This window comes from Oryctolagus cuniculus, chromosome 5 (assembly GCF_964237555.1).
Source record: "Oryctolagus cuniculus chromosome 5, mOryCun1.1, whole genome shotgun sequence".
Taxonomy (NCBI): domain Eukaryota; kingdom Metazoa; phylum Chordata; class Mammalia; order Lagomorpha; family Leporidae; genus Oryctolagus; species Oryctolagus cuniculus.
This window is the reverse complement of record NC_091436.1, coordinates 38,759,804-38,775,841: the sequence shown is the minus strand read 5'-3', so window position 1 is coordinate 38,775,841 and position 16,038 is coordinate 38,759,804. Positions and strand designations below refer to the sequence as shown.

Below are 16,038 nucleotides of genomic sequence, written 5' to 3'. Positions count from 1 at the left end.
CCTTCTTTACCTGCCCTTCCTCCTCCTTCAGCCTCTCCTCCCCCCCCTTCCTCTTAGTTCTAACGTTTCCATTGTGAACTTTTTATGAAAAGCACCCAGTGTCCAAGGACACCCATTTCTCCTCATTGCCATATCTGATTTCCATTTTTTTAAACCGTTTGATTCTTGGCATGGAATTCTCCTCCCTCCCCTGATAAAAACAGCCTTTTCTTGTGACTGCCATCAGCAGATAATGCATTTAAATTCACAAATACACTGCACCAGAATGCCATTCGTGCCTGCTAGTCCAGGGCTAAGAACACGTACAGGGGACACGCAGGTGCACCACACTTACAGCGTAGGGTTGCAGTGGTGGGAATATCCCCTAATCCAGTTTTACAGAAAACTTTACTCACTGGGTTGACCTTCATAAATGCATTCGTCATTTCTCTCCCTTCCGAAGTGGCATATTTCACTCCATGAGTAGGGAACCGTCTCCACTCAATATTATTTGGGGGCAAGAGGTTAACCTGAACCTCTCTTTGGTTTTGATGTTTGGAGGTGAACTTCACCGCTCGTCGAAGTCCTCAGCGTCCCAATTCACCCCTATTGTCTTTTCGCCCCCTAAACCGCTCTCCCAGAGCCCCCGACAGGGCCAGAACAGCGGCCAAGCGCCGCTGGGCGCTCTAGTGTAGACGGAGCGGGCGTTTCAGCGTCCGCTTCGGGTCAGGTGTGGTCGCTTTCGCGCAGCGCCGGCGCAGCCACCAGGGGGACCCCGACCCGCCCAGGTGGCCTCTGGTGAGAAAGCGTGCGAGGGGCGTGGAGCCCAGGGTCCTCTGACGCTTGCTCCCCAGAAAGCCCGGAATCGGCCTGGACTGCCCGCTCTGCTCGGGAGCACTGGCGAGGCCGGGACCCCTGGCTCCGGAAACGCGGGTCGCGCCGCGGCGAGGGGCGAGCCTCGGGGTGGGTGTGTCCGTTTCCGCCTGCCGGCCTTGCAGCCAGGACCCAGCGCCTGGGAGCCGGCACTTTGTTCCCGGGGCTGGGTTTGATCTGCGGGCGACCCCTGCTCTTAGAAGTGCAACTCTGCGGTCAGGGTGCAAGTCGGGCGGTTTGGAGTCCTGGAGCGGAGGAGGGGATCCTGTCCGCATCTCCCTGGAAGAAAGGCAGGCAGGGCCAGGGTTCCCACGAATCGCGGGCGGCGGCGATATTGGCTCGGTCCCGGGTCCCGTTCGGGTGGCGACGCTCTTAGGAGCCAGCCCCGCCCCTCGCCCCCAATCCGCCTCTCCGGGGTTTGGGGCTGGGATCCGTCTGGAACCTCGCAGAAAACTTTTCCCCTCCCAGCGGTCGGAGCTCCCTTTTGTCTTCCTGGGCGGCGGCGGCGGCGCCTGAGCTGCGAGTGCCTGGCCCCGCCGGCTCGCCGCGCCCGTGCCTTCCGCGGGCCGGCGTCCCCGGACCCCGCGCTCCGGATGGCGGCTAGCGGCGACCCCGCAGCCCGCGGCGGGCACAGTCAGCGGCGCACCCCCGGCCCCGAGGCCGCCCGCGTCCCCCCGGCGCGGAGGTAGGGGCGCCCCTTCCCCTCGCCCGCCCCCTCGCCTGACTCATCCGCCCGCGGTGACCGCGCCGCGTCGGCTGCCGGAGCCCCGCCGGGATGGAGAGGAAGAGCGCGGCTGCCCGCGGCTGCCCACGAGATTCCCGCTGACGCCCCCTCGCTCGCAGCTGCCTTCGCTCGTCACCGCAGGCGCCTGAGGTCCCGGGCATTTCCAGGAGTGACAGCCGCGAAAGGCGACCGGACCCCCGAGACCCCGCGCTCAGGACAGGTGAGGGGAAGGACTGGGCACCGCTGGGCGTGCGGAGGTGGGTGGGCGGCCGCTGCAGCGGGATCCGGGCGAGCCGTCAGCCCCTTGCGCCCGCCTCCGCTGTAGCCTCAGGAGTTAGGGCAAGCGCTACCTCCTGAAGTTTGGGAAACAAACCAAGTCCGCCTTCAGGTCCGGGCGCCTCGGTCCCCGGGGCGCGAGAAGAGCCGCGTGGGGCAGCCTCGGCGAGCGCGGAGTATCAGAGCGCCTGGCTGCAATCCTGCCAGCTACACCCTCCTTTGTCTCGGTTCCAGGGAGTCCACAGAGCTAATTGATGGGCAGCGGAGTACGTGGTGGTGCCTGCATAGACAAAATGGAGAGGCAGGACCGAGATTTGCACAATTCAGCATTATTCTTCTCCCAATAGAGGCTGTCCTGAAGAGAAAGGACCCAGGGCTTGCAAGATTTGCTCCATTCATCATTCTGCGCTCATTAATTGTGCAAGCCAGCACTTCACATTGTGTAGGCGCAAGCTCTGTGTGTTTACTGCTCTTTGGGGTGTGTGTTTGCGTGTGTGTGTGTAATTACTCTGTGCCAGGCACTGGTAATGTCAGAGAGGAAGGCAGATGCTTCACATATACGCGTAGAATTGAGTAATTGGAGCCATTCTCTGCACACCTTTGGTGTATTTAAGTAAAAATGTGTTGGGTTAAAGTGCCTTTTCTTTTGAAGATCTTCAGAAGTAGTTGGGGACAACTGCATGCAAAACATGATCAAGAGTCCATCAAAATTGTTATTTGTCAGTAGGAATATTGAACTCGCGGTTTGCAGTCGCACCAAGTTCAGAGGCTACTTTGCGCCGCGCTTGAGGCATTACTAGTAACAGAGCCTGTGGAGGCTATGTAGTTGGATTTTTGTCACTTCTTGCCATATGGAAACACTAATACAGTGACGTTCAGTCTGGTATTTAGCTTCTGATACTAGAACATTTTCACATTTGGTGAGAAGTGGGCTGAATTCTGAAACTTTCAAAACCTTACTTTATTTTCCTGCTGCTGTTTACCCACACAGAAGCATCTGATTGTAGTTTAATGCTTTTTAAGCAGCTCAAATGAAGAATCTGAGTCCTTCTCAATAGAAAATAATTCTTCTTTTCAGTGGAAATTGTAATTCTTTTGACAATTTAATGTTTAAGATTTTCTTTTTGCTCTGAAAAGTATATGCCCAAGTGTTAAGGATGGTTTTTCTCTAATGAAGTCTACTAGAGAGGTCATAATTATGAGATGCTTTGGCAATCATGTGTAGCCCTGGTTATAATTAGCTTTGTATCTAGGCTGGGAAAGCATTCAGCAAAAGAGGGAGTTGTTGCGTGGGAAGTCTTTGTATGTGATTTCCAGACAGCACAGAGAGACTTCTTTACCTGTTGCCTCTGAGGTAGAGCTATGTAATGCATGTGGAATCCAAGAGGCACCATAATCAGAAAGAATCCTGCAAAATAGATCATTCTTAAGAGGATGGCCTCACTTGTTATTGTAACTTGGAGCGATTGTCAGTGAAGCTTTTGTGTTCTCCAAGTGTTAGACTGCTATATTTGGACTTGGGGAGTTTTGGAATTTTGACAACAGCTCATTGAACAGAGAACGGTAGCTACTGACATACATAGGGCATGAAACTGAATTGACTGGTTACATTTTCTCAACCCCGTGGTGACCCTTAGCAGAAAGGACAAGAAATTTGTATTTTGCTTAGGAAGGCATATAAGGACAAAGATCAAAGCAAATGTCACCTTTCTCATTTCTTAAGTAAAATTAGAAGATAAAAAATAAGTCATCATAGTAATGCACATTGTTTATCAAGTAGATTGTAGAATTTAAAAGAGGAGGCAGTTTAAAAATAAATTTTTATAATGTTCCTCTCCCTAAATAGGAGACAGCATGGGGAGTCTTTGTCAATCCAAATATATCTCAAAAATAACTTGGGTTGGGACAAAAAAAAAAAAAAAAACTTGTAATGAGTTAGATCCTTTTTTTTTTTTGCTTTTATTAAGGAATATATGATTTGCACTTTTGTCAAGTGTACATGCTGGTTCCTAGACATAGGATACATTTTATCTGCTAAAATCTGATATGTGCCCAAGCACTGAGAGCACTGACAAGCACTTGTGGTGCCGTGCTAGCAAATGGACACCCATCCAGCTTCTTGTATGAGAGTTTATAGACTAATGAGGAGAGGACTCTAAATATGCCACAGATCACCTAGCACCTAGGCTGGTCTCCGAGCACTGGGGGACCATTGCAGAATGGGGTGCAGTCTGGGGTTGAAAAGGGCACTGGATGGGTGAGTTGTCTTCTTGACCTACTTATGCCCTGAGTACATGACCTTGAATGAGTCCCTTGGTGCTGTCGTCTGCAGAATGCGGGCTGTGGACCAGCGATCTTTATGTTCTCTTTTCGAAATGCTGCATGACAAGTTCTGGTGGAATTAAGATGAAGGAGAAATCAGGATGTGTACGCGTGTGTTTTGGGGGGTCGTGTAGGAGTTGGGTGGAAGGCTAAAGGCTGTGATAGATGTAGGAAAATGGTAAAGGCTTTGGTACAGGAGGTCAATGAGATCTGGCCCGGGGCATCTGACCCATCAGTGATTCCCTGAGTTGACAAACATAATAAAATAAAGGCGAACTTGCACTAAATACAACATGATTTTCCATGAATTTTCACAAATAATGGAAATTGATTTTTCCTAATGACCCTCAGGAGTATTTAGAGCAGAAAGGTGATGAAAGCCAGGCTAGTACTACAGAGTGTGTTTGTACAGTACGCTTCACTGCCCTCCTGCAGGCTTTGGAGACCCTGAGTAAAATGCGAGAGAAAGGTTGGTGTCAGATTTTAGTGGAGGTGGAATTTCTGGGTTATAATTTAGGTTACATTCTGGAAGGCAAGGTTCTCCAGTTATGAGAGCAAGACTTCCTTATGCCTCGAGTTCTGATCATTGATGTTTAGTCTGATTGCACCTCTTTTGCACTTCCTCTCCACCTCACCTCCTTCTCTTTCCTGAGCAGGAATTCCGGGGGATTTGACTGTAACAAAGTCCTTGGTAAGATTTTCAAGAGCCTTGAGTGCAACTGCAAAAAGAAAATACCTGCTTCTCATATAAAGGTGAGAATTCTTTGGGTCATTGTACTGTTAATTAATGGGCTGTCTTCTAGTAGCAAGCTGTGTTTCGTAAACTTTGTCACCAGAGGAGAATTACATACTAGGCATAGAAATGTAGCAAGGTGTAAAGATAGGAATTCTATACATTCTTTCTTTCAGTACTCTCATCATACTGGGCCCTGAGTTTTAAGGGCACAAGGATGGATAGGGCCCCTGTTGCATCACCCTTCCTGTGTTCCTGAGAAGAGGAGTTGGTCAGGATTCATTTGATTGTATACACAAAGAAATGGCTTTTAACCATGTTAAGCAAAAAGGGACAGGCAGAAGGATTTATTGGCTACGTGAATGGAGAGTCCATAGGCAGACCTTGCTTGAGTCATGGCTGGAACCCAGATACTCACATGATTTTATCAAGGTTCTCTTTCCACTCCCATTTCTTGACTCCGCTTCTTTCTTTGTTAAGTTTATTTTGAGATCTTTCTATGTGCAGACAAGGTCTGTTCTCATTAGTTCCAAGTCTCTATCCTTGGGCTTGGAGTCCACAAGAAAGAGGCATCCTGTATCTTTTGGGTGTGTTTTATGTAAATCTCCCTGAGGAACTCAGTGATCCTGTGGATAGTGTCAGACTGTATCATGTGCCCAGCCCAGTGCGTATGTGGTTCTGGTGATAGTAGGATGGGAAGGAATGGGCTAGTATGGCTCTATGATGGGCATTTGTGTTTATACCACATAGAAGTATGGTTGTTTAAAGCAAGCAATTCTGTCAATCAAACACAGTATGTCTATTATTGCGGATAACTTCTCTCTCCATTTTTTTTAAAGAGATTTATTTACCTTAAAGGTAGAGTGACAGGGAGAGTGGGAGGGAACGGGAGCGAGGCAGTAAGGGAGAGAAAGAGAGAGAAAGAACAAGCAAGCTAGCTTCCATCTACTATTTCACTCCCAAATGACTGTTATAGCTGGGTCACTCTGATATGGAATGCCAGCATCACAAGTAATGGCTTAACCTGCAGTGCTGCAGTGCTGACCCACTCATTCCTTTTTTGTGATAACTCCAAACAAACTCCCTGTGTATGGAGTTTGCACTTCATTGTAGGCAATTCAGGTGCCCAAAGCCAGCAGATTCCAGAAATGGCACCTAACTTCCATCCAAGGTGAAACCCAGTGATGCAATAATGTCTCATGTCTAGACTTCATTGGAAGGACTGTCGTTTTCAGACTATGATTGAATGAGTAACCTGCCATTTATCTCTGTGTCCCTTCAGCAAACAGCCTTTTGCCTTGTTTCCCACCAAGGGATTTAATTTGCAGAAGCCCTGGCACCTAATATTAATGAGATTGGTGACCCTTACTTTGGGAATTGTAGAGCCAGGAAAGTGAAACAATGAACACACAACTATTGTCTTTGAAAATTCATGGGTTGTTGGAGATAGGCAAAAAGGGAACAACAGGTACAGGTTAGAGTTGTCAAATTACAGTATTGGCAGCAGGAATGTGTGAACTACAGTATGAGAGTCTTGTGAGTAGATAAGGGAGTTAAATAATTTACTTAAGATTACATGGTCACGCTGGCGCCGCAGCTCACTAGGCTAATCCTCTGCTTTGCGGCGCCGGCACACCAGGTTCTAGTCCTGGTTGGGGCGCCGGATTCTGTCCCAGTTGCCCCTCTTCCAGGCCAGCTCTCTGGTGTGGCCAGGAAGTGCAGTGGAAAATGGCCCAAGTACTTGGGCCCTGCACCCCATGGGAGACCTGGAGAAGTACCTGGCTCCTGCCATTGGATCAGCGCGGTGCGCCGGCCGCAGCGCGCCGGCTGCGGCAGCCATTGGAGGGTGAACCAACGGCAAAGGAAGACCTTTCTCTCTGTCTCTCTCTCTCTCTCACTGTCCACTCTGCCTGTCAAAAAAATAAAAATAAAAAAAATAAATAAAAAGTTAAAAAAAAAGATTACATGGTCATTAAGTGGTAGATCTGGAATTCTAACCTTGGTGGTCTGACACCACAGCCAGAGCCTTAACCACTGACTCTCAAGCCCAAGACCAGAATCCAGTGTTTGGACCAGGATCAAGGACAGGATCAAGGCTGGGCCTTCCAGTAGGTAAGCAGAGTGGCAGGAATCCAAGTCAGACAGAAGGCACAGAATAGAAGTTATTAGGGTAAAGGTGCGGAGCATCCAGCTCAGCGACAAGCTAGACAAGAGTGCCGAGGGGAGACTCCAGCAGAATCCTGTGTACCTAGATTCTTGGTTTGCAGGTTGGAGTGTGACAGAAAAAAAGCAATGGGAGCAATATCAGGAAGTTGAACAGGTGGGTAGATCAATAGAACTGGGACTTGATTGTTGATTTGAGAACAGGAACTCCGCCATCTGTCCTGGCCTTAAATGTCCTTCCTGGTGTAAGTCAATAAGAATAGGGAGTGAGCAGCTCCTCAGAGGGAGACAGGGTTCTATTAGTGATCAGGCACCATTAGGGAAAGAATAGCTAACATTTGTAGATCATGTGGTATGTGCCTTGGATACACAACCTCACTAAATCTTCAGTACAATACTAAGCCAGGAAATGGGAGATCAGAGAGGTTAAATTGCTTACTGGAGCTTCTGGAGCCAGACTGGAATGTGAAGGTGCTGGCGTGGAATCCCACATCTGTCTGAATCCAGACCTCATCCTAGATCCTCAGAGAGTCATTCTGGTCCTAGCAGGGCAAGATTAATTTCAAATCTAAGTGACAGGAAAAAGGAAGCCAGCAGGGCATATGATTACAGGAAGACAAAGAGCTAACTTTGAGACATCTGAGTGAGAAGTAAAAACAGACCATGTGAGACTTGTCCCATAGCATTATACCCTTCTTTGGCACAAACTTGAACAGCCTAGTAGGTGTTTTTCCTTGGGTGCAAGCTCTCAGTCATTATGCAGTGTATAGATATGTTAGCAGGTCATATGTTTGGAAAATAATTTTAGTCATGAAATTCAGTTAAAGAGAAGGGACCTCTGCCAACTGCTGTGGCCTGAATTTACCTTTAAACATATGGGTGCTTTGTCCTTAAATCTGAAAAAGAAGAGATAGATACATATGGTGTCAATAGAAAGAGAGAGAAAGTTCTAGGACATGCTGAATGTAGTAAGTACAGGGAACTTATTCTAGTTACAAAGGTCTATACTTGAAGATATTCTAAATGGAATGATTTACTGACAGAATATGAGCAATATCATATCAGTCTCCAGAAAATGCACAGGCAAATTCTATGTGCTTAGATGTATGACTGGATTTATGTAATAGACTGTATGTGTGCATATGTGTGTATAGTAAGAATAAGGGAAATAAGAAAGTATATGAAAATGGACATATTTGTGAGAACCTCAGAGTCTTTTTGTTTTAATTTGAGAGAGAGAGCACTCCCATCTGTTAACTCCCAAAATGTCTGTAGTAGCCAGGGCTGGGCCAGGCTGAAGGCAGGAGCTGAGAACTCAATCCAGGTCTCCCACATGGGTGGCACGAACCAAATTACTTGAACCATCACTGCTGCTTCCCAGGGTGTGCATTAGCAGGAAGCTGGAGTCAGGAAGTAGAGCTAGAATCTGATATCAAATGCAGATATTTGATGTGGGACACAGGCATTTTATTTATTTATTTATTTTTACTTATTTTTATTTACTTATTTTTATTTTAAGGACTCATTTATTTGAAAGGCAGAGGGAGGAGGGAAGGGAGGGAGAGAGAGAGAGAAAAAGGCCTTCCATATGCTGGTTCACTTCCCAAAGGTCCACAACATCCAGGTCTGGGCCAGCCTATAGCCAGCAGCCTGGAACTCCATCCAAGTCTTCCACATGGGTGGCATATAGTCTGCTGACTTCCCAGGCACATTAGCAGGAAGCTGGACCAGAAGCAGAGTGACTGGGACTCAAACCAGCATTCTGATATGGGATTCCCACATCACAAATGACAATTTAACCTTCTGTGCCCCAACACTGGCCATAGAGATATAAATGTTTTAACCATCTTCTTAACCTCTGTTAATCATTCCTGCCCCATAAATCTTTGAAACAGCATACAAGAATGATGTGATTTTAGTATTGGAAGAATCTTTTAGAGAATAATCAAGATCACATGCTAGCTAGTGTTAGGAAATACAAACTGAATAGTAACAGCTGAACATCAGTGTATGGAGAACAAAAGGAATGGAACCATCTAAAGTGCAGAAGGCCAATCAGGGAAGGCTTCTGTGAAGAGACAAGTTCTACTGAATACATATGAGTATTGAGAAGAGAGGAGGGCATTCCTTGTAGGACTAAGAACCTACCACCAGGAGCTGTGGTTGAACAAGATGCATTTGCTGCCCATGGCAGCGAGGGGGAATGTGTACATTAGGGAAACATGGGACAAGAGAGTGTTGGAAATTCCTTATAGGATTTGCACGTGTGTTGGTTGATTTTAGAGACGGTTTTACTCTGGGTTGAAGTAGGGGTAATCCTTTGAATTTGTATCTTAATAGATCTTATCTAGAAGAAGGCAAGACCAAAGAAGCTATCAGTGTCATTGAAAAAGCACCAGTCATTCACATTAACCAGATTCAGGGAGTGTTTGGCCATTTGGGGGGCCAGACAACATTCATGTGCTTGTTCCATTAGATTATGAGATCCTTGAGAATAAGGATCAGAACTCATGATCTAATAAGAGCGGATGTAAACAAATGATTTACAATACATCGAAGCTGGTAGATATATTAAAAAGAACATTAAAGGCTCATGAAGGAAAAGTAATGTTGAGAAGGATCAGGCTCTTTTGCAAATAGTGAGCTAATCACAGAGGTGTGGATAGATTAGCAGCTGCTGCAGAGAAAATATTTTCCTTTGGAGAATCTGTAACTCTGGGCTGAAATGCAGAGTGAATCCAAAGAATCTCAGTAATCTCTCTAAGCTGATGTTGGCACAGGAGAAACATACATTTTGGCTCCTTTGGCAAAATGAGTCATATTGGCTCTGTGAACATATATGTACAAGTATTTGTAATAGAATAGAGGAACTTGACATTTCTGAAGAGAGGCGATTACTTCCAGTCGTAAAAGCAATGCATGCGCCCAGTAAAAACTGTGGAAAATACATTAGGTATTAAAAAGTCAGGGAGAAAATTTGCCTCTAATTGTATAACCCAAAGGCACCCATAACATTTTGGCATTTTCTTCCTACTTGTTTTTAATGATTTTTTCCATAGTTAGTAACATAATACAACCGTCTCTATTTGCTTAATCTTAAGTCCTAAATATTTTCCAACCTCTAGGCAAGCTTTATTAATGTCTGCATAATATTGCATTGTATGAATATATCATAATTTACTAATTATTCCCTTACAATCTGACCTTTAGACTTTTTCCAAGTATTTAGTATTATAAATGGTAGTTGGTATTATAAATGGCACTTTGGTGAAATCTTTGTTCAAATTTCAGATGAAAGTTATGTTTATTTTTATTCATCATTACATTTTTGTATCAGGTTACTTCTTGAGAAAGACCCATGGAAAGCCCATTCCTGAGTCAAAGGGTATGAACTTGATACTTGGTGACAAGCCAGCTTTCAGAATAAGTAAGAGACTGACAATGCGTGGAAGTACCCCTCACCACGTCTTCCCTAGTTTGATTTTTTTTTTTTTGCTTTTAAATAAGGAAAGCTATCATGTCAAAAGAAATAATAGTTTGAGTTAACTGCTGAATTTGTTCTTTTGTTACCAAAACCTCTATTCTAGAATATGCAACTATAAGATACTTGTTGAATCACTCACTCCATTTAAAAAATTATTTACAACTGTTCCTGAACCCATTTAGGTTCCTGAACCATTTAGGGACCCATTATAGAGAGAAAATTAGCTTGTGAATGATTTTTTTTACACATTTGTTTTTCAAATTCATTTGATATGCAAAGACACACACATACACACAGATCTTTTGTCCATTGGTTCACTCCACAAATGCTTGCTACAGTAGTTGGGATTGGGCCAACCCAAAGGAGCCGGGAACTCAGGGTCTCCCACATGAGTGGCAGAGATTCAACTACTTGAGCTATCATTTGCTGCCTCCCATTGTGCATGTTAGCAGAAAGCTGGAATGGAGAGAAGACCTGTGACTCAAGCCCAGGCACTCTGAAATGGAATGCAGGTATTCCAATGGGCAACTGAACCACTGTGCCAAATGCTCACCCAATTAATGATTTTTTAAGCCAATAATAATATGATATACATTTCCTGGGAAGGGGAGCCCTCAGACCATCATGTGGTGCAAGCTGTGAGTGAAGGGGATACAAGAGAGCCCCACTTTGCGGGGCTAACCCTCTGATGCTCTGCCTCTGTAGTCTTGGTAGTCAGGTCCTCAGCGTCATGGAATGTGGTAACTGTAGCCTGTATGTGTGCCAAGTGCCTCACACTATCTGATAAGTGAGGGAAGGCCTGTATGTGTTTTGTTCATGAATGGATCCGCAATAAGTGACACAGGACCAGGTTGTGCCAGGAGGTGACAAGTGACAGTATTTCAGATTTTCCCCTAGAGAACCTCCACTCTGTTAGTCACTGATTCACCAACACCAAGCCGAAGGTCCTTGAATTTTAAACCTTCTGATTTTATTCGGTCTTCCAAAGAAAAGGCAGTCACATCACAGTATGTACCATTCATGGCAATAAGCGCTGGTTTACTTCATATGTAGGGAGAACGTAGATCTTAAACCTCCATAAAGGCTCTTAGTCATCCAAAACCAAGGCTTCAAAGACTGCAAGGTTAGTCTTTCCCAGCATAATGTTTGAGGTTGTTTATTTGGCATTTGGGGTAATGGTGAGTATTGGAGGTGGGAACATAACCACCATGTGAGACTCCCTGTGTAGTTAGCCCAAAGGTGCCATTTAGCATTGTGTGGCTAAAGACAGTCCACATACTGTGTGCCCACCTTCACGGGGGTTTTAATATCAGTAAAAAATATTAAATATAACACATAATATTAAATATAATTACATAAATATGACAGTACTTGAGAAAGTTCATGGAAAGGTGAATTAAAAGGTAAATTTGTTTGGGGTACAAAAAATTTGAAATCCATGGATACAGTTGATTATAGCACATGAACTTAAAATTTTTCATGAACTTGAAATTTTTTATTATTTTTATTTTATTTGAAAGGCAGAGAGACAGAGAGGTCTCCCATCTTTTTCACTCCTGGAGCTCCATACAGGTCTCCCGTGTGGGTGGCAGGGAGTACTTGAGCTATCATCTGCTGCCTTCTGGGATGCACATTAGCAAGAAGCTGGTTTGGAAGCTGAGTAGTTAGGACTCAAACCATGCATACAAGTGTAGGATGTAGGCATCTCAAGGAGCATTTAAGTTAATATGCCAAATACCTGTCCTTAAACTTACATTTTAATTTTGTTGTCCATGAAAATTTTGAAGTACCCTCATATACGAATGTATTTAACTCATTTAATAAGTGAACATATATAAATAAATGTAAGTAGATATAAATATCAGTAGAATAGACATATCCATCAGAAAGTTTTTGCTATGTGGAGTTTATATTTTTAAACTGGGCCTACCACAGTAACTTGTATGTCTACACAGTGACTATTTACTGAATTAATTATAGCAAATATCCTATGTTGTGAGAAAAATGTTACCCTAGTATATAAAATGACATTTAAGACACAGTATTTTTAGGAAAAGACCAAATAATTTCTTTTGAAAAATTTACATAATATGTTCACTATATTCTGAATATTAATAATAATTGTAAATTATATTCAAAATGTTAAAAATTGAAATACTGAAAATAAAGATAGGATACAACAGGTATAATCTTCCTCACATACCTTTCTTTCCTCTCGGTATAGGTAGAAATCTCTGGAAAACCCACAATCTAGATAAAAATTTTAATAGTATCCCTTTGTTTTATCACACCTTACTTGATCCATGGAGATTCCTTTCTTATTTTGTGAGTCTCCCAATCCTTAAACTAATCTGTATTCAAAACTTTTCTCCCAGCAGCTGCAATAATTGAATATAAGGTTATAATAGCATATAATTAGTGGTGCTTGTTCATGAATATTCAGTTCTGTGTCAACTGGAATATCTATTTCAAAATATACTTACTGAGTCATCAGGCATTTATTGAGAGAATAGTAAGTGCTGGTCACCATGTTTGATATTGAGAGCCAAACAGGCTGCAGAACCATCAGGTGAGACTCCAGGTACTTAGAGCGAGTTTTGTAAGGTGATGTATGGGCCTCCATGTGTCTAAGTTTGGAAAGGAGGGGTGGTAGTTACTAAATTTGGAAGTTGGCTAAGTGATTTTTAAAAGGCAGGCTACACAAAGGAGACAGATGAAAAAGGCAGCACGTGCCACCCATCTCCAGGTAACAAGGCCACCTGCGTCCTGACTCTCATTTCCACAGATACTGCCCTAGGGATTCCCTGTTCTCGGCCATGACAGGAGACTCATCTGCTCATCTGGTAGGAGACCCAGCTGACTGGCAGGCTCCTGGGACCCATCTCCACCTGCAGCCTTCTGGACCCAGTACTCTCTTCTTCAGCCTCCTGTGTGCAGGGCTGCATCTTTTAAAGTTGTTATTATAAAGATGTATTTATTTATTTGAAAGGCAAAGTTAGAAAGTGAGAGAGAGATCATCCAAATGGCCACAATCTCCAGAGCTGGGCCAGCCTGAAACTCCATCCAGATCTCCCGTGTGGGTGGCAGGGGTCTACGTCCTTGGGATATCTTCAGCTGCTTTCCTAGGCACATTAGTAGGGAGCTGAGTTGAAGCAGAGCAGCTGGGAATTGAACCAGCACTCATATGGGATGCTGGCATTGCAGGCCACACGCCAGCCCTGAGGGCTGCATCTTGACTGTGCTGCCTTGGGTAGGGTGACCTAAGCTGGCTGTTTGCATCCTCAATGGCACACTCACCCTGAACTCCACATCATCCTGCAACTTTGGATTGAAAGAAATTCCTTTCCTGCTACCTTCTTGATTTCTGGTAGAGTGCCACCCATTCACTCTTTATTCATTCAGTAATTATTTTCTAAATATTTGCTATATACTACTCTAGGCATTAGACATGTTAATAGGAGCTGGCGCCACGGCTCAATAGGCTAATCCTCCACCTGTGGCACCAGCACACCGGGTTCTAGTCCCGGTCAGGGCACCGGTTTCTGTCCCGGTTGCCCCTCTTCCAGGCCAGCTCTCTGCTGTGGCCCGGGAGTGCAGTGGAGGATGGCCCAAGTCCTTGGGCCCTGCATCCGCATGGGAGACCAGGAGAAGCACCTGGCTTCTGGCCTCGGATCAGCGCGGTGCGCCGGCAGCAGCGCACCGGCCATGGCGGCCATTGGAGGGTGAACCAATGGCAAAAGAAAGACCTTTCTCTCTGTCTCTCTCTCTCTCTCTCACTGTCCACTCTGCCTGTCAAAAAAAAAAAAAAATAGGAAGCAAAAGAATGTTCCTTTCTTTATAACCCTTATGCTTCAGCTAGAGGAAACCGACAGGACATGCATAATTTGTGTGACAAATAATAAGAAAAACCAAGCAGGGGCCAGGGACAAATGAGAGTAGTGTAGCATAGTCACGGAAGGCCTCTGATAAGGTCTGACATTGAGCAGATACTTGAGTGAAAAGGGAAGGGGAAGAAATCATGAAAATGTCCTGGGGAGGAATGGGCCAGGCAGGAGGCACCACTAAAAGTGGTACAAAGCCCTGGAGGAGCTGGTTAGGGAGGTGGCAGTTGGCTTGGAAGGCTGGAGAGGCTTAGAGCCAGTGCCGTTGGAACAAGGTAGGGACTCACAGTGTTGAGTCCATGAGGAGCTCTGCACTTCACTTTGAGTAACACGCAAAGCACCTGCTGCAATCCTAACCCACAATAGGACTTTGTTGGGCCCACCCTCACAGTCATCACCTGTCTAGGATGGAAGTTCGCAGGTTTAGTGTCCATCAGCTGTAGGCTCTGCCTGATGGACCTGAACTCTAATTCAAGGTTTTTAGAAATCATGTGGCTCAATGAAAGTGACATCTTGAAGCAAGAATAGCCCAAAGAATTCCAAAGCCAACCTGGAGATGTCTTACTTGGAACGTGAGCAAAATTGTATTGTGGATTGAAAACAATGTGCATTTACAGAATAGGGATATGAAGAGAATTTCTCAGACAACAGTGAAAAATCTGAGGCCCAGAGAAGAAGCTCACATTTTTAAAGTCTACTTACTAAATTAGGGTGCAGATACAGGATTAAAAGTGAGGACTTTTCTCCTCCCAATCACGGCCCTGGAGTAATGTGGGTGGTGTCCATCGATTGAGGAAAACATGTGAAATTGTGAGATTTGGACTAAGATTGGTCACCTCGTAAGAATCAGGGCGCTCAAGGTGAGTGAAGACTTGGAGCATTCTCAGCAAGCTTCCTTAGAGTAAGCGTTCATTTGGCCAATAGGCATTGGTGGCGACCTGTGGTGTTTCGGGCACTGTGGGATGCTAGGGAAAGGCTGTGAACAGGGTGGGCAGAGAGTTTGTCATCTGCAAGTGGCTGCAGAAAAGAATTACACCTTCAGGAGTGGGTGCCTCGCCTCGCAGTTAGATGCCCACAGACCATATTGGAGCACCTGGGTTTGATGCCTGTCTCCATCTCCTGGAAGTTGCGTGATGATGCTGGCAGTAAACCTTTGCTTGCAGACAGCTTTTCCTAAGTGCTTTCTGAAGACTGAGGTTCAATTCTTTCTCCAGTTCAGTCTGTCAGGGCAACTGTGATTACTACAGCTTTCATTCTCTAGGGTGAAAGATTTGAACTTATTGAAAATCTGTTTTGGAATTTCATGTCATATTTGTTGATACTTTTAAAATAGACGCACAATGAAATCATGATAGAACAACACATGGGAAGGTCAGTTTCATTGTCATGCTGATTACTAATCCATTGCTACCCTCAGTTCCTCTGCTGCCTTCCAATTTAGTGGGTCTCTATATTTTCAAAGCAGTCAAACTTTTATTATTAGGTCACATATTATATTTTTGTGATAGATGTTTTTAAAGCTGCAAGTAGAAGTTTAAGCTCTTTAAAGTAGAGTATTTATTTATCAGGACACTATAGGGAAAGTATATAATTTAAAAGTGTT

General features: G+C 44.8%; 1 protein-coding gene across 3 annotated transcripts in view; it reads left to right on the top strand.

The window, feature by feature from the left end:
* The first annotated feature begins 926 nt into the window (after positions 1–926).
* The window catches only part of TMEM200A (transmembrane protein 200A), an 89,315-nt gene continuing 74,203 nt past the window's right edge, over positions 927–16,038 (top strand). For 2 of the 3 annotated variants that reach the window (XM_008263497.4, XM_051855331.2), the window contains exons 1-2: positions 927–1,796; positions 4,831–4,927. The gene's annotated coding sequence lies outside the window, so the exon portion shown is untranslated. The remainder of the gene's footprint in view (positions 1,797–4,830; positions 4,928–16,038) is intronic. The other variant, XM_008263498.4, reaches the window with a different exon arrangement.